This window comes from Phocoena phocoena, chromosome X, assembly GCF_963924675.1.
Source record: "Phocoena phocoena chromosome X, mPhoPho1.1, whole genome shotgun sequence".
Classification (NCBI taxonomy): Eukaryota; Metazoa; Chordata; class Mammalia; order Artiodactyla; family Phocoenidae; genus Phocoena; species Phocoena phocoena.
Window position 1 is genome coordinate 95544077 of NC_089240.1, and position 16998 is coordinate 95561074.

General features: G+C 35.6%; 1 pseudogene; it reads right to left on the minus strand.

Moving 5' to 3' along the window:
* Positions 1-16042: 16042 nt before the first annotated feature.
* LOC136142229 (dnaJ homolog subfamily B member 6-like) lies at positions 16043-16778 on the minus strand (annotated as a pseudogene).
* Between the last annotated feature and the right edge of the window lie 220 nt (positions 16779-16998).

Consider the following 16998-nt stretch of genomic DNA (forward strand, 5'->3'; position numbering starts at 1 on the left):
ACTTCCCTTTTGCCTTTCTCTGATCTCCTATTATCCTTTGTTTTATACTGAGGTTTATTGCTTATGGGTATTTATTTCACCTCCTCAATTAGATTTTAAGTTCTTTAACTAGGAAATGCTTTATATGGGTAATGCTCACAGTGTGGGTTGATTATAAATATTTACTGATTGATATGCAAAATGTGCTTCTGTATTTTCATAGTATCTTGCAGGTGGGGCTGGGAGGGAGAAAAACATTTTAAGCAGAACTATAAATGGTTAAAGACTATTAAGTTATAGTGACATGACCTTAATACTCTACTGTTTTAATTTGTCAGCTAATTTAATTTAGGCCAAAATAACACATTTAAAATGGTATTTTGGCATAGTTCAGATGTCTACAATTACAACCTCAGAAAGGATGTACTTACCGTCTTCCTCTACATTCAGAAATATCCCCATAGTATACCTTAAGCAATTAGTATATGTCTTCAATATGATGCTTGCCAAAATATGATTTCATGTTAGCACAAAAAAACACTTTTTCCCCCAACTATCACAGAAATTTAAACTTTTCGAGTGATCAAGATAAGAAAGACTTTACCCTGTCACCTTTTTATTTATTATGCTAGTGTTCCATATGAAATTAGTTCACCTTGTGATATACAAAAGGGCATACAAATACGAAATGAAGTAAAATAAAAAGTTAATGTATATTCAAAATGGAGTTCATGCAAGCCAATTTTAAGCAATAAGTAAAATGAGCTGTGTTGTCTACTTTGGTAGAAGGATATAGGACACATTATTTTCACTACCAGCTGCTCTTGTAAACAATACAGTTTAGTTCAATTAGTGTGACCCATCCAAACAGGTCATTAAATCAATATTACAGGCTCACTGAACTGAATAGACCCCAATTTTTTTCACAGCTGAAAGTCATCACATTATGTTATTCTATTAGAGCAAAACCTTGATTGACCTGAATCTAACTAACCTGAACCTTCAAATAACAGGTTTTTTCCCTTGTACTTGAATTTTAAAAGAACAAGACAAATGATAAGACAAATTCAAAGCGAGTATAATATAGATGTAGCTGTTGATCATAGGCTGTTCCAATGAGTAGGCTTATTCCTTGCATTTATATGCTCTTTTATATATCACAAGGAGGGAAGACCTTTTATGGCTACTACCGGAAGGACCCTGGTTACCTAGTGGGGAAGTAGGAGAAGTATCTTTGGGGATAAGGCAATTAAGGGAAGGCTGGAAGGATACCAAAGCAAATTTGATTTACCTCCCAGTTTTTCTAAGGTCAGCCTTACTCTCACTCTCAGCATTTAAAAAGGGTCCTACTACAGTGCTTTCTGTAGTTTCTTAAACATTTTATTTTGCTAAGTGTAAATTATTGCATTTCATTATAATAATTCATAGTGATGGACATCTGAGAAATACATTTTTTTGTTTGTTTTATTTTGTTTTGTTTTGAGAAATACATTTTGAATTGACATTTTCTTTTCCTGGTGAGCTCTTATATTGGGTTGGCCAAAAATTCGTTCAGGTTTTTCCATAAGATGGTACAGAAACACCCGAACGAACTTTTTGGCCAACCTAATATATGCTAACTATAAGAAGCTGCCACTGACAAAAAACATAAGCTCTTGGAGAGAACGTATCCACAGAGAACAGAGCCAAGATGCACCTTAGCCTTTTGTTCTGAAGGTTTCTTTAGACATCAGCCTTCCTTTAAAGAGAATAAAACACCACAAAACATAGTGAAGGCAGAGAGGCCATCCGTTTCAGCCAGCTCCAGTTAATTTAGAAATAGTTTCTTCATCTACAGAACTACAATATTGGCTTTTAATTTTTCTTGCAACAATCTGAGCTTTTACAATACCATCTAGAGACTCCCTTGGGCATGGAAGTGGTGCCTGTAATTAGGTAAGACTATTAGACTGGAGAAGTTAGCTATAATTTTAAACTCTTGTGCCTTAGATTCAGGATAAAACTTTTCATAGAATCCAATTATTATTTAGTTTTTAAATGAAGTTTGAGTTCCAAATGGAAAAGGTAAATTAAGGTGTATTTATAGAATAAATTATAATCAGAAAAAAACGTTTAGGGTAAAGATAAGTTATAGGATCACTTTGAATAATTCTGTGAATTAATTCATTTATCAGATGATTACTGAGCATCCATTATGAGCCAGCAACTATGCTAAATTGGTGATTTGTCTATGGCCTTTTTGAGCTTTTCTCCTTTGTTAGAGGTACCCGGGCTTAGGTTCTAAATTACTTCAGAGTAATTTATTCTGAGGGCATGAGTTTTAAGCATGAAAACACATGATGAAAGATTTATATATTAGAACAGATTTTTTTCATGCAGCGAAATAAATATTTTCAGATAGTAGAAATGACAGAATGCAGTGATTGATGGGATATGGAAGGAGGATAGCAGGAGAGAGGGCAATCAGGAATAATGAACACATTTCTGATTTGGAGAATTAGGTTCATGTTGGTAACACTGGCCCTCGCACAGCCCTCTAAAGTGTTTTATATGCCAGGCACTCTGCTCGGCACTGCTGTGGTGTAGGGAGAATTCTGTGTTTCAGTGGAAAACTATGCATTGTTCATAGCACACCTTCAGGGTTATCTAATTCTGCTTGGGTGGCAGCTATTTTACAGCTCTGTAGATTGGAGATAACTGATAGCAATGCAACATATTTCTTGTCTATAGACAATGATGTTTGTCTATAGACAAACAAATCTAATTCTCTCAGATGAAGGAATAATTCTTCCCCCTGTGGGAAAACCGGTTTGCCTCTATTTGCACATTCATTTCAGTATTCCTGATCTATAAATGTGTCTATTCTTTGAATTCTACTTTCAACTGGTTGTAAAACTTTACCAGTTTCCTCATTAGTGAGTTAAATAAAATCCTTAACATGTATTCATTTTTATCTTTGTATGAGAGTCAAGATTTTACTATTTTAGGGGAAATTATCTTTTAATAGTGGTTAATTTGACAAACATGACCTTTGTCCTCATGGAACTTACATCCTAGTGGGACAAACAGATAATAAACCAAACAAATAAGTACATATGTATTACAAAGTATGTATTGATAAGTGCTGAGGAAGAGAATACAGCAGGGAAATGGTATAGGGTGTGGGGGTGGGTGGTATGAGGTGAGGTTGCAATTACACAGGAGGGTCAGAGGAAGGTCTTAATGAGAAAGTTCTCTACAACTAACTTTGGAATATATCAAGGGTACTCAAAAAGTTATACAGCTGTATAGACCACATTTATAATCTTATAAATTTTCCTAGTCACATCCTATGTATGTTCATGGGGGTAGAAAGAGTTTGTTATCCCACTCTTCTTTTCTCTCTCAGGGAAACCTATTCCAACCATATCCCCCTCCCTTCCGATCAATATCTTATCTTCATCTAATGGGAACTGTGGTTTACATCCAATAAACCTCTTAGTAAGCCTGGCAAAGTCACTTCAGAGGCAGCTTTCTGAAACAGAGCTCAGAGTTAGGAAATTTTCAGTTTATACCAGAAATTTTCCTAAAAGCTTGGGATCTCTCTCAGAACAAACCAATCAGTGGGAAAGTATGTGTTGAGTTTTTTCTTCGTGTGAATGACATTGGTGCTGTAAGGGGCACAGAAAGAGGAAAGTACTATGGAAATACATATTTAACCTAAATTTGACAGAAATTCAAGTTATTTGAAAACAGATAATTAGAAGGATTTTACTACCATTTCCATATTTAGGAAGATGCAAGCAGCTATTCTTTCTATGCCCGTAGCTTGGAGATATACAGAAAAACATAATAGATAATTCTTTTTGTGTCCCTTTCCCCAGCAACCTCCAACTCCTTTGGCCCTGATTGAGAACCACTGCTCTAAGTACTGATTTTAAATAACTTTTTGAAAATTCAATTCCTAAATCCTAATTTTATTTTATTTTTTATGGTTTTCTATTTTATTTTATTTATTTTTTATACAGCAGGTTCTTATTAGTTAACTATTTTATACATATTAGTGTATATATGTCAATCCCAATCTCCCAATTCATCACACCACCACCACCACCACCACCCGCCACTTTCCCCCCTTGGTGTCCATACGTTTTTTCTCTACATCTGTGTTTCTAATTCTGCCCTGGAAACCGGTTCATCTGTATCATTTTTCTAGGTTCCACGTATATGTGTTAATATACGATATTTGTTTTTCTCTTTCTGACTTACTTCACTCTGTATGACAGTCTCTAGATCCATCCATGTCTCTACAAATGACCCAGTTTTCTTCCTTTTATGGCTAATATTCCACTGTACATATGTACTACATCTTCTTTATCCATTCGTCTGTTGATGGGCATTTGGGTTGCTTCCATGACCTGACTATTGTAAATAGTGCTGCAAGGAACATCGGGGTGCATGTATCTTTTTGAATTATGGTTTTCTCTGGGTATATGTCCAGTAGTGGAATGGCTGGGTCACATGGTAATTCTATTTTTAGTTTTTTAAGGAACGTCCATACTGTTCTCCATAGTGACTCTATCAATTTACACTCCCACCAAGAGTGCAAGAGGTTTCTCTTTTCTCCACACCCTCTCCAGCATTTATTGTTTGTAGATTTTCTGTTGATGCCCATTCTAACTGGTGTGAGGTGATACCTCATTGTAGTTTTGATTTGCCTTTCTATAATAATTAATGATGTGCAGAAGCTTTTCATGTGCTTCTTGGCCATCTGTATGTCTTCTTTGGAAAAATGTCTATTTAGGTCTGCCCATTTTTGGATTGGGTTGTTTGTTTAATACGGAGATGCATGAGCTGATTATATATTTTGGAGATTAATCCTTTGTCCGTTGATTCGTTAGCAAATATTTTCTCCCATTATGAGGGTTGTCTTTTCTTCTTGTTTGTACTTTCCATTGCTTTGCAAAAGCTTTTAAGTTTCATTAGGTCCCATCTGTTTATTTTTGTTTTTATTTCCATTACTCTAGGAGGTAGATCAAAAAAGATCTTGCTGTGATTTATGTCAAAGAGTGTTCTTCCTATGTTTCCTCTAAGAGTTTTATAGTGTCCAGTCTTATATTTAGGTCTCTAATCCATTTTAAGTTTATTTTTGTGTATGATGTTAGGGAGTGTTCTAATTTCATTCCTTTACATGTAGCTGTCCAGTTTTCCCAGCACCACTTATTGAAGAGACTGTCTTTTCTCCATTGTATTTCCTTGCCTCCTTTGTCATAGATTAGTTGACCACATGTGCATGGGTTTATCTCTGGGCTTTCTATCCTGTTCCATTGATCTATATTTCTGTTTTTGTACCAGTACCATACTGTCTTGATTACTGTAGTTTTCTAGTATAGTCTGAAGTCAGGGAGTCTGATTCCTCCAGCTCCGTTTTTTTCCTTCAAGACTGCTTTGGCTATTCGGGGTCTTTTGTGTCTCCATACAAATTTTAAGATTTTTTGTTCTAGTTCTGTGAAAAATGCCACTGGTAATTTGATAGGGATTGCATTGAATCTGTAGCTAAATCCTAATTTTAGAGCTTTAACCTAAGGAAGTTGTATTGTGCAATTGTTGAACTTACCATCTGGATATTAAACACAGAATTAATTAAAATGCCATAAATTCTATTCTCCGTGTGCTCACAGGGAAATGATGAAAGGCAGTTTTCAGGAGGTATTTATCGAACAGTGTTTTATCCATGTATTCCCCAGAGCCTGTGCCCTTACCACTGGAGCAATCTAGCACACATTGGGATTGATGGGTGTATATGCCTGGGCTATGGCCTTGTTTTCACAATGTATTTGTGACCCTGTCACTGCTTCATTTACCCTCCAGCATTTAGCTATTGTTACCATATACTCTGAGGATACTGCTTTTGTTTTTTTCCCTCATCCCTCCTACCTCTTCTGGTGTTGGATCACTGGAATTAGCAGGTGTTCTAGATAATCAAACCCAGGAAGACCATCATATTTTGGTCATGTTGTTTGCCTTTTCATATGTGTTAATTTTGTCTCCCCAGCTAAATTGTAAACTCCTTTAAGTTAGGAAGTACTAGGTTTATAAGCAATGTTCCATTAATATTTACAAACAAATGCCACATCTCTTACGCACATTAGTCCTTTATCTTGTACAGTCAAAACTTTCTCATTGCTACTGTTGGAGAGCTTATAAAACCACCATGATAGAATTTATAGGTTCACAAGTGGACGAAGCAGGAGAGATAGCTTAGGGTTAAAGACAGCCCTAAGGTTTTGAAATTCCTATCAAAATTCAAGTGTGTAATCTGGTAGGGGTAATGCATTAAATTACAATTAGCCATCAACATCTTTGCTGGATAAATTGACCAAGTGAGTTTAATTAGAGCTCCTAAATGAGAATAAGTTAAAAGACAGAGCAAGTTTTAACTTGGGTAGGGAGGATGCTATGGAACATGAAATATGTTAAGCGGGTGGCAGCGAGGAGGCAGCCCCATGGTAGGAGGCTTGGACATGCATTTATTCAACAAGTATTTGTGAGCTGTGGGACTACATGGGGTAGAGAAGTAGAATGATAGGAAGAGAAGTGAGTGCAGAGGGAGTGAAAGAGAAAATAAACTCCACAATTTTGTCAAAGTCTAGCCTTTTGGACATCCAAAGGTTATTTTTCCTGCAAACATCTTATCTTTTCTTTGTTACTTTGTTTTAGAGCACGCTGGAAATTCCCTTATCTGCTAGTTCCTTATCTGTTCTTGATTCCTTTGCTTGTTCATTGACAGTAGGGCCGCCCTGGCTTCCTGGAAAAATTTCTCTTCTCTGCAGTCCCAGAAGCTATTTGCTTTACCCTCTAAGCTGCCTTGGCTGGGCTCTGGGGATTTATATAAAGAGATATTTTGGAGCGAAAATGGAGGCCCTCTCGTGTTTTGGTGTTGTGTGAAGACTGGGTTGATGAGGGGGTTAATTTTTCAGGAAGAAAACTGTCCCCTGAGAGATGCTAACATTAACCTGGGAACTAAAGATTGCGGATGCAGAGGGACCTTTGAGCTATAAGGCTTTCACAGTCACACTGCACTAAATCAGGGAGAAAAAAAAAAAAAGAAAAACACAAGGCCGCTTGAAGGGAAAAGCTCAAATTATATATTCTTTCTGAGGAATGCGTCTTTGTTCCCTCAGGACTGGTACAAACCCTCATATGCCTTGTCTGATGGTAACAAATCAGTGTTTTGAAGGTAGCACAGTATCAGAAAGGTCACACACAGGCTTTGGTGCTAAAAGACTTGTGTTAGAAACCTGGCTGTACCACTTAATAGCTGTGTGGCTTTGATCAAAGATACATCAATGTTATTGCCTCAGTTCGCCAAACTCTAAAATTGAGATCCAGTGTCTATCTCCCAGGGTTTTTAGAATTAGAAATAACACAGAAAAAGCACTAGCACAGTGCTCTCATAAACTGGGTGCCCAAAAAGTAGCAGGCAATATTAATACAATATTCATGATGTAGAGATAATTCAGATTCCTTCCTCTGTCTGGGAGATGGGCTAGAGAAGTTGCAACTGAGGAAGAGGGTACACCGGTTCCTCTGCAATGGTTAGATAATTATCAGAGAAGTAAGAGATATTTCATTGTGCTAGAGAAACAGCAGAAGTTTCAGATAAATGAGAATAAAACACAGGATAAACAGTTACATTACAAAATGAGCAACCCTAAATACTGGCATTTATGGAAAATTCAACTTGGGACAATCACTTATGATTAGTAACACTCTTTTCCATGTAGACCATAAATGTGCTAAAAAAAAACCCTTATACATCGGTTGTTCTCTTACATTGATTAATTCTCTCTCTTATTTACATTGATAAGAAGAAATGGTTTACTAGACACTTAAATGTCAACATTGGCCTAACCTGGGTTGAATAATCTCAAGCTCTGAATTAATGGATTTGTGATACAGCCAGGTAAAGTTCTGCTTGTTTTTCCTTTATTCCAAATTTCCCATTTGATGGCATACTGTCCTTTAAATTGAGGCAGTTTTTATTTAGGCGTTCATTATCAGCAGGTGGCCAATAGGCAATTTTTTTAAAAAGTTTTTTTTTGGTTTTTATTTATAAAAAACATACATTATGCCAAATTTCCTGAGTTTACAGATGTTTCGTTCATGGTGGAAAAACAGCAATTTTCTCACATTGTTATCGTATCTGAAAGGTTTTTCACATATATGCAGATATCAGTCTTGCAAAATTACTGGGGAGTCAGTAACTAACAAGAAAGGTTTTATGTTTCTTTTATGTTGGGGTTTAGGGCTAGACAGAATGATTTTTACTGTCGTAAAATCTATACAACATTACCATTAAAACTTACCATTGTAACCAGCGTACATTCACATTGCTACCACCACCACCATTCATTTCTAGACTTTTTCATCTTCCTAATCTAAAACTTTATTAAACACTAACTCCTTATTCTCCCTCCCCCCAGCCCCTGACAACCACCATTCTACTCTCTGTCTCTATGAATTTGACTAGTCTAGGTACCTTATATAGATGGAATCGTACAGTATTTGTCCTTTTATGTCTGGCTTATTTCACTTAGCATAATGTCTTCAAGATTCATCCATGTTGTAGTATGTATCAGAATTTCATTATGTTTTATGGCTCAGTAATATTCCTACAGACTTTATTTTGTTTATTCATTCATCTGTTGATGGAAACTTTGTTAGATTCACCTTTTGGCTATTGTAAATAATGCTGCTATAAAAATGTGTGTATAAGTATCTGTTTGAGTCCCTGCTTTCAGTGTTTTGGGGGTGTAAACCTGGGTGTAGAATTTCTGGATCATAGGTACTGTGTTTAACTTTTTGAGAAACCACCGAACTATCTTCTACAGTGGTTACACTATTTTACATTCCCAGCAGCAGTGCATGAGAGTTCCAATTTCTCAACACCCTTGACAAGGCTTACTTTCCATTTTTAAAAAGTTATAGCCATCCTAATGAATGTGAAGTGGTACCTCATTGTGGGTTTTTTTTCATTGTGGTTTTAATTTGTATTTCTCTAATGACTAACAATGTTGAGTATCTTTGCATGTGCTTATTGGCCATTTAATATGTTCTTTAGAGAAATATCTGTTCAAATCCTTTGTCTATTTTGGAATTGGGTTGTTTGCCTATTTTTAATTGCTATTTTTGCTAAGCTTCAGTCAGCTCCAGCAATGGAGTCGAGCTAATTCTTCTCAACAAGAAAAATAAAACTAATTGTAAAAATCAGGGACAAAACGTGAAGAGAAACCATCTAAGAATTGTAGAGAGTAAATTATGTTTATTAAGTAAAGAGGAAGAAAGGGAGAACAAATGGGAAATCCAGAAAGCTACAGGGAGATGAAGACACCACAGGAATTGCTGTTTCTTTAATTAGTTGGGATAGCCAGGCAGGGTAGCTATGTCTTGCCTGACTAAGTCAATGGGAAGGTGCAAAACAAGACTGAATTGAAGGTGAAAAAGTCAGGAAGGTGCAGGTGATACTAGATATGAGGATTAGCATTCTAATCAAACACTACTATATGGTTGGCTGTTGGAGTAAAATATGTTGGGAGATGAATAAAATTGCATCCTGGACTTCAGTTGCTTGACATTTGCTCTAAAATGTTATTTTAAGATTTAGTTATAATTTAAGTTTATAATATGCTTTAGATACGAACAACGTTCAAAAGAATGTCTCTTTATCGTAATCAAACAAGTCAGTTTACACCTTATAGCTCAAACCTTGGAGGCTGTGGCATACAACTGCCATCTGGTGTTGGTATGTTTGCATAGCAGGCTTATGCATTTAATACATTCAAAACAAAACAAAACAAAACAAAAGAACTACTTGGGGGCAGAATTTGCAAAACTAAAGTGATAAAGTGTTAGAGGTCTAAATTAATAAATTAATAAGGTGTTATTGTTTTAAAAAAGAGGACAGAAAGCAACCTGTGAAAATACTTCCTTATGGAATTCAGGGTGATGCAGAGACTGTTTCTATTTACTATTGGCAAAAGGGGATTTTTTTTTCATGAATGTGGACAGTCTGTGAATTGTGAATGGATTCATTGTCTTGGTGGTCTGGTTTACCCTTCAATATGCTGTAAATTTACACAGCTGAGAAAGTGATCAAATACAAAAAGAAGTGCATTTGAGAGGAGACATTTTGTAAGCTCTAAATTCCTCATTTTTTTTTTAAATTCCTCATTTTAAAGGTTATAGTCCTTTCAGCAAAATCAAACGTTCTTTTTCTTTTGTTGTGTAGTTCAACATTTTTCTGTGTCATGTAAGAGTGCTTAATGCTTCCAGAATTCATTTTACTCGAAGAAATCAGTTTGAAAAACCAAGCCCCATGATGCTTTCAAGATTAATACACATTCCATTGAAAATAAGTATACTGGTGGTACAAACATAAGTGATCTGTTCCAATCACCTAAAGTCAGGAAGGTTGGCAGAGACTGAACACCCAATATCTGGCTCACTTCTCTTGGGAGTCAGATGTGGAAAGCTTGTCTTTTTTGGGCTTCATTTTATTTATTTATTTATTTATTTATTTATTTATTTATTGAGCTTCATTTTAATTAGCTGGTGGGGGGAAGCAGTGATGAAGTAGTCCGAGGGAAACCTCCAAGCTACCCAGTTGAACATCACAAGACTGGCTCTATGGACTAAGAAAAGCTAAAGTTGCTTAGTTTTACAGTGAAAAATAACATTGGGGATGATTGCAGTTAGGAAGGAATGAGAGCCTTAACTACATTTCTTACTGCTCTGGTCTGAGAAAATTTGCTTAAGAAATTATGAATTTGTAAAGAATGCTACTTCCCTGAAAAAAAAAAGTCTAGTTTTTTGAGTAACAGTGAAAGCTGTGACTTTTAGACTTTCTTGTAGTTCCCTTTGCGAGCAATTTGCTATCTTACTTTTTTGGTTCACAGCTTGGAGTTATAAGCAAGCTGAGAGTGGCAAGAGAAAAATTTGTTCAGGCATCAAAAGGAAACTGTATTGGACATTTTCCTGAAACTTACCTCTGTCTCAAGCAATCAGGTTATATTAAATCTCAATGATACTTTACACATTTATCCAGTTCTACATTAAACCTCTGACATCTTTAGCATTACCATTGAATAAAGTGAGTAAATAGGAAACAGAATGAAAAACCTGAGACTGATGTTTGCTTTATTTCTTCCACCTTTCTTTCTATCTTTTTTCCTCTGTGTCTCTAGCCATTTGAGGTGAATAGTTTGAAGATGGTGCTCCCCAATAATCAGTAGTCTATTCAGGACTCAAATGGACACCTTGCAATCTGTAACTTTAGTACCTATTCACAATAATATCTGGACGTCCACTATTTTCTGTTTCTATAACCACCAGATAAGTATAGGACTTTGTACAAAAATTGCAACAACTAAGCGATTTCTCTATTTTTGTCCCACCAGACCCATCCTATAGAGAGTAGTTAAGTCAATTTTCTCAAACATCATTTTTTCTTGCTCAAGTTCTTAGAACGTTTACAATTCACATAATACAGCAAATCCAAATTCATTGGTATGACTGTCAAAACTACTCTCCATATTGTTCTCATTTGCAATTTCCATGCTGTATTCTCCTATTAGCTCCCAATATGGGCTCTGCTGCAAACAAGCTAAACATGTTACATTGGATTATATTCTTGAATCTTCACAATGACCTTATGATGTATATGTACTTTTATTATTAATCCCACTTCATAGATGAAGATACTGAGGTTTATTGACAATAAGAACTTTGTCTAAGGGTAATGCAATTGGTTAGTGGCAAACATGGGATTAGAATCAGTGTTGATTCCAGAATTAGTGCTGAATATTCAGTAGGCAGACTGTAGTGCCATCAGCCTGTGTTTAAAGCAGGGACACAAAAAATACGTTTTAAAAAAATTTAGTTTGATACTAAGGGAGGACATTATGGAAAATAATTAGCACTTTCTTAATCTTTATTATTTTACTTTGTTTTTATTTTCCTCATTTTATGCTATTGAACTTGGTCTCAAAAGAAATATTTGGTGAGAAAAATGTTAGATAACGTTATTTTATCTTTTTTAAACTTTGTGTTATGAAGAATTTAGAATGTATACAAAGTAGATAGAATAGTATAATGAATACCTATGTACTCAGTATACCCAGCCTCAATAATAATCAATTCATCCTGTGTTATCCATACCTCCATCCACTACCCACTCCCATATTTAAGCAAGTCCCATTCATCATGTTATATATCATGTGTAAATATTTTGGTATGTATCTCTAAAAGAACAGGACCATTTTTTAACATAATGACAATACAATTATTTCACCTATAATATTAACAATAATTCCTTTAATAATGTCAAATATCCTGTCAGTGTACACATTTCCAGTTGTCTCATAAATAGTATTTATTTTATATACTATATATGAATTAGGATCCAAATAAGGTCTGCATCTTGTGATTGGTTGCTCTTTTAAGTCTCTTTTAATCTACCACATACCCCACCATCTCTCTTCTTTTTCTTGGCAATATGTTGAAGAAACCAGGTTGTTTGTCTTGTACAGTTTCCTAGAGTATGGACTTTGAGGATTGCATTCTCATGTGTAGATTAACAAGTTCCTTTGTCCTCTGTGTTTCCTATACATTGTCAATTGGATCTAGAGACTTGATTGGATCTACGGGTTTGATTTTTATTTTTTCCAGACTTACTTTATATGTGGTGTTGTCTTCTTCCATTAGGAAACATACGATGTCTGACTGTCTCTCTAAATATATTTATATTAACTTAGGATATCTTGTGTGCTTATTATTTGATAAATGGTTCTATTTATTGGAGTTCAGTTTCATCTTTCTTTAATAAATCACATCCATAATTGTATTGTCTAAGACATTTCAGTTTCATGTTCTTTAAAGTGGAGATCTTGAAGTGAAAATCTTGAAGTAGAATTCTAAATGTTTCTACTTCTAATATCTTATAATCTCTTAATAAGGCATTCGATTCAATTTACATAGAAGTAAGAGTTTTCCCATCCACATTTTATCTATTGACAAATATAACTAAGTTATATAATTACAATATAAGTAGACTGGAATACACAATTCTGGGAACAAACACAACTGACTTTTTATAAGCAAACAGTTAAACTGGAGAGTGAAGAAATATGTGGTTACCCGTAAGTTTCAATATATCTTGGGCATCAGTTGATATGTTTTACAGAGTTAACATGGCAAATTAGTTAAATAATGTTCAATTAAAAGAGCTTCTAGCACATTGCTGTCCAATAGAACTTTCTGTGATGATGGACATGTTCTATATATACATTGTGCAATACAGTAGCCATTAACCACATGTGGCTATTGAGCACTTGAAATGTGACTTCCATGAGACTGAAGAACTGAACTCTTAATTTAACTAATAAATTTAATTTAATTCATAACCTTCTAGGACAGCTCAGTTCTATCATACAAAATCTACCCTGGGGAATAACTGGTTCCAGAGTCTGACTCCAGAGTCTACACCTTTAACCACAACACTATGCTGCTTCCTGATCTGGTGTTTCTCAGGATTTTTTTTAATGCATCAAACACATTCACATTTATTTTATTTTTTTAAGCAAATGACAAAGACCCAGTTTACCAACTTAACTTTTTAAAACCTAAGATTAACATTACATATTTAAACAATTGTCTGCATAAAACCACAGGACCCCAAATAGCCAAAACACTCTTGATAACCAAGAAAAAAGTTAGAGGCACCACACCCCCTGACTTCAGACTATACTACAAAGCTACAGTAATCAAAACAGTATGGTACTGACTCAAAAATAAATACATAGATCAATGAAACAAAATAGACATCACAGAAATAAACCCATGTACCTATGGCCAACTACTCTACAACAGAGGAGGCACCAAAATACAATGGGAAAATACAGTCTCTTTAATAAATGGTGTTGGGAAAACTGGACAGCTACATGTAAAAGAATGAAATTAAAACATTTTTATCACACCATATACAAAAATAAACTAAAAATGGATTAAAGACCTAAATGGATTAGAAACCATAAAACTCCTAAAAGAAAACATAGGTAGTAAAATCTTTTACATAGGTCTCAGCAATATCTTTTGGATCTGTCTCCTCAGGCAAGGGAAGCAAGAGCAAAAATAAACAAGTGGAACCTAATCAAAGTTAAAAGCTTTTGCACATTGAAGGAAACCGTCAACAAAACAAAAGGGCAACCCACCTAATGGGAGAAGATATTTGCAAATGATATGTCTGATAAGGGGTTAACATCCAAAATACATAAATAACTCACACAGTTCAATATTTATTTATTTATTTATTATTATTATTATTTTTTTTTTTGTGGTACGCGGGCCTCTCACTGTTGTGGCCTCTCCCGTTGTGGAGCACAGTCTCCAGACGCGCAGGCTCAGTGGCCATGGCTCACGGGCCCAGCTGCTCCGCAGCATGTGGGATCTTCCTGGACCAGGGCACGAACCCGTGTCCCCTGCATCGGCAGGCAGACTCTCAACCACTGTGCCACCAGGAAAGTCCCACAGTTCAATATTTAAAAAAAAAAAGCTATTTAAAAAATGGGCAGAGGACCTGTATAGCCATTTTTCCAAAGAAGACATACTGATGGCCAATAGGCATGAGAAAAAATGCTCAGCATCTCTAATCATTAGGGAAATGCAAATAAAAACCACAATGAGCTATCACCTCATACCTGTGAGAAGGGCCATCATCAAAAAGATGAGAAATAACAAGTGGTGGCGAGTATGTGGGGAAAAGAAAACCCTAGGACACCGTTGGCGGGAATGTAAATTGCTATAGCCACTATGGAAAACAGTATGGAGGTTCCTCATAAAACTAAAAATATAACTACCATATGACCCAGCAATTACACTCCTGGGTATATAGCCAAAGAAAATGAAAAAACCCTCATTTGAAAAGATATATGCACCCTAATATTCATAGCTGAGTTATTTATAATAGCCAAGATGTGGAAGCAACCTAAATGTGCATCAACAGATGAATGGATAAAGAAGATGTGATATATGTATATATCATCTATATCTATATATAGATGATGTATATACATAATGGAATATTACTCACCCATTAAAAATGAAAATTTGCCCTGTGCAACATGCATGGACCTGGAGGGTATTATGCTTAGTGAAGTAAGTCAGAGGAAGACAAATACTGTATGTTTTCACTTATATGTGGACTTTAAAAAATAAAACAAAACAAATGAATATAAGACAGAAGCAGTCTTACAGATACAGAGAACAAATTTGTGGCTATCAGTGGGGCAAAGGGTAGGGGGAGGGGCAAAAAAGTTGAAGGGGATTAAGAGGTACAAACTAGTAGGTATAAAATACACAAGATACAAGGATGTAATGTATACTACAAGGTATATAGACAATATTTTATAATAAATTTATATGGAATATAATTTATAAAATATCAAATCACTATATTTTATGTATGAAACATAATATTGTAAGTCAATTACACTTCAATAAAATAAACAATTGTCAAAACTTACTAAGTTGCCAGCATTCATGCACACTAGAAAATATCCTCAATTTATATCAATTAAACCAGAAATGCATTACTATTAATGCATTAATATCTTCCACTACTAAATACTGAAAAATTGAGATTATTTTTGTGGAAGATTCATCCTGGCAATGTTAACTTCACAGCAGGCTGACACTACTTAGCTCACATTTCAAACACAGTAGAAAGGCAGGTCTATGCTAGTGTTAATGTAGGAAAGAGCCACAGGCACCCTGGGTTACATTTAATAGAAAACAAAGTGCATGCAGAGATTTACAACAATTTTAAAGACCAAAAAATGGTCCTGTTATGTGGTCCAAACAATAAACTCAAAGTTTATGACCAATAGTGGTTTGGATAAGCTGTTTACAAATACTTTAGGTACAGTTATACTGAAAGATAGTTCATTTGGCATCTTAAAAAAAGTTCCTATCAATCTTCAGATGGAGCTTGTTATAGTTAACATTTCTGTTAAGTGCATGCATTGAATTACTTGTTATCCAAGCATAGCAGCTGTTCCTTACAATTTAGCCTTAATGACTTTAATTGGTCATCTTCAACGTCTACTCTTTCTTGACTGTTCTCGACAATTCTCTTTGTAGTGATTTTTCTGCCATTAACAATTTTAGAAGTTGATATAGATTTGAAGTTGCCCATTCCACTACCGCCAAGTGATGTGGAAGAGAATGAAGTGAGACCCTCGTGATTTAGGGAGGCAAAAGAAGTAAATCCGGTATCAAAAGAACACCCCCCCCTCCAAAATATGGAAAGCCACTGAAGGCAGAGAAAAGACTCTGTGCCTCAACTTCTGCTTCCTAGATCCCAAAAAAAGGCCTCAAATGGGTCTTTGAAGAAGTCCAATGAAAACGGACCCCTTCCACCAAAAAATTCCCTGAAGACGTCATCTGGGTTATGGAATGTGGAGCCAAACTGAAAGGGACTGTTAAAATGACTTCCACCTGCACCTTCACCATTTAACCCTTCCTTGCCATATTTGTCATAGATATCCCGTTTTTAAGCATCTGATAACACCTCATAAGCCTCAGCTACTTGTTTGAATTTTCTCTCTGCTTATTCTTTATTCTCAGGATTTTTATCTGGATGCCACTTTAGTGCTAGTTTCCGATATGCCTTTTTTATATCCTTAAAAGGCTGAGTGATGTCTCTGCACGCCTAGAACTTCATAGGAGTCCACCACGTTTTGACAGGCTGTTGAAAGGAGCATGCGTTTCTGCCTTTAAGGTCATCTACGTGGGACCTAGGGTGTGGGAGCCGGTGGCAGGAATACAAAGCAATGGGGTGTGGCCTGGGTATCCCCTCTGCTCATGCACTGCTGAGCTGGTAATGGTGGCAGCCTGCTGTTTCTCAGGATTTCGTCTTATATGCCTCTTTGTCTTTGTGCATGATATCCATTCTAGCTGAAAATTGCATCCTCTTAATTTCCC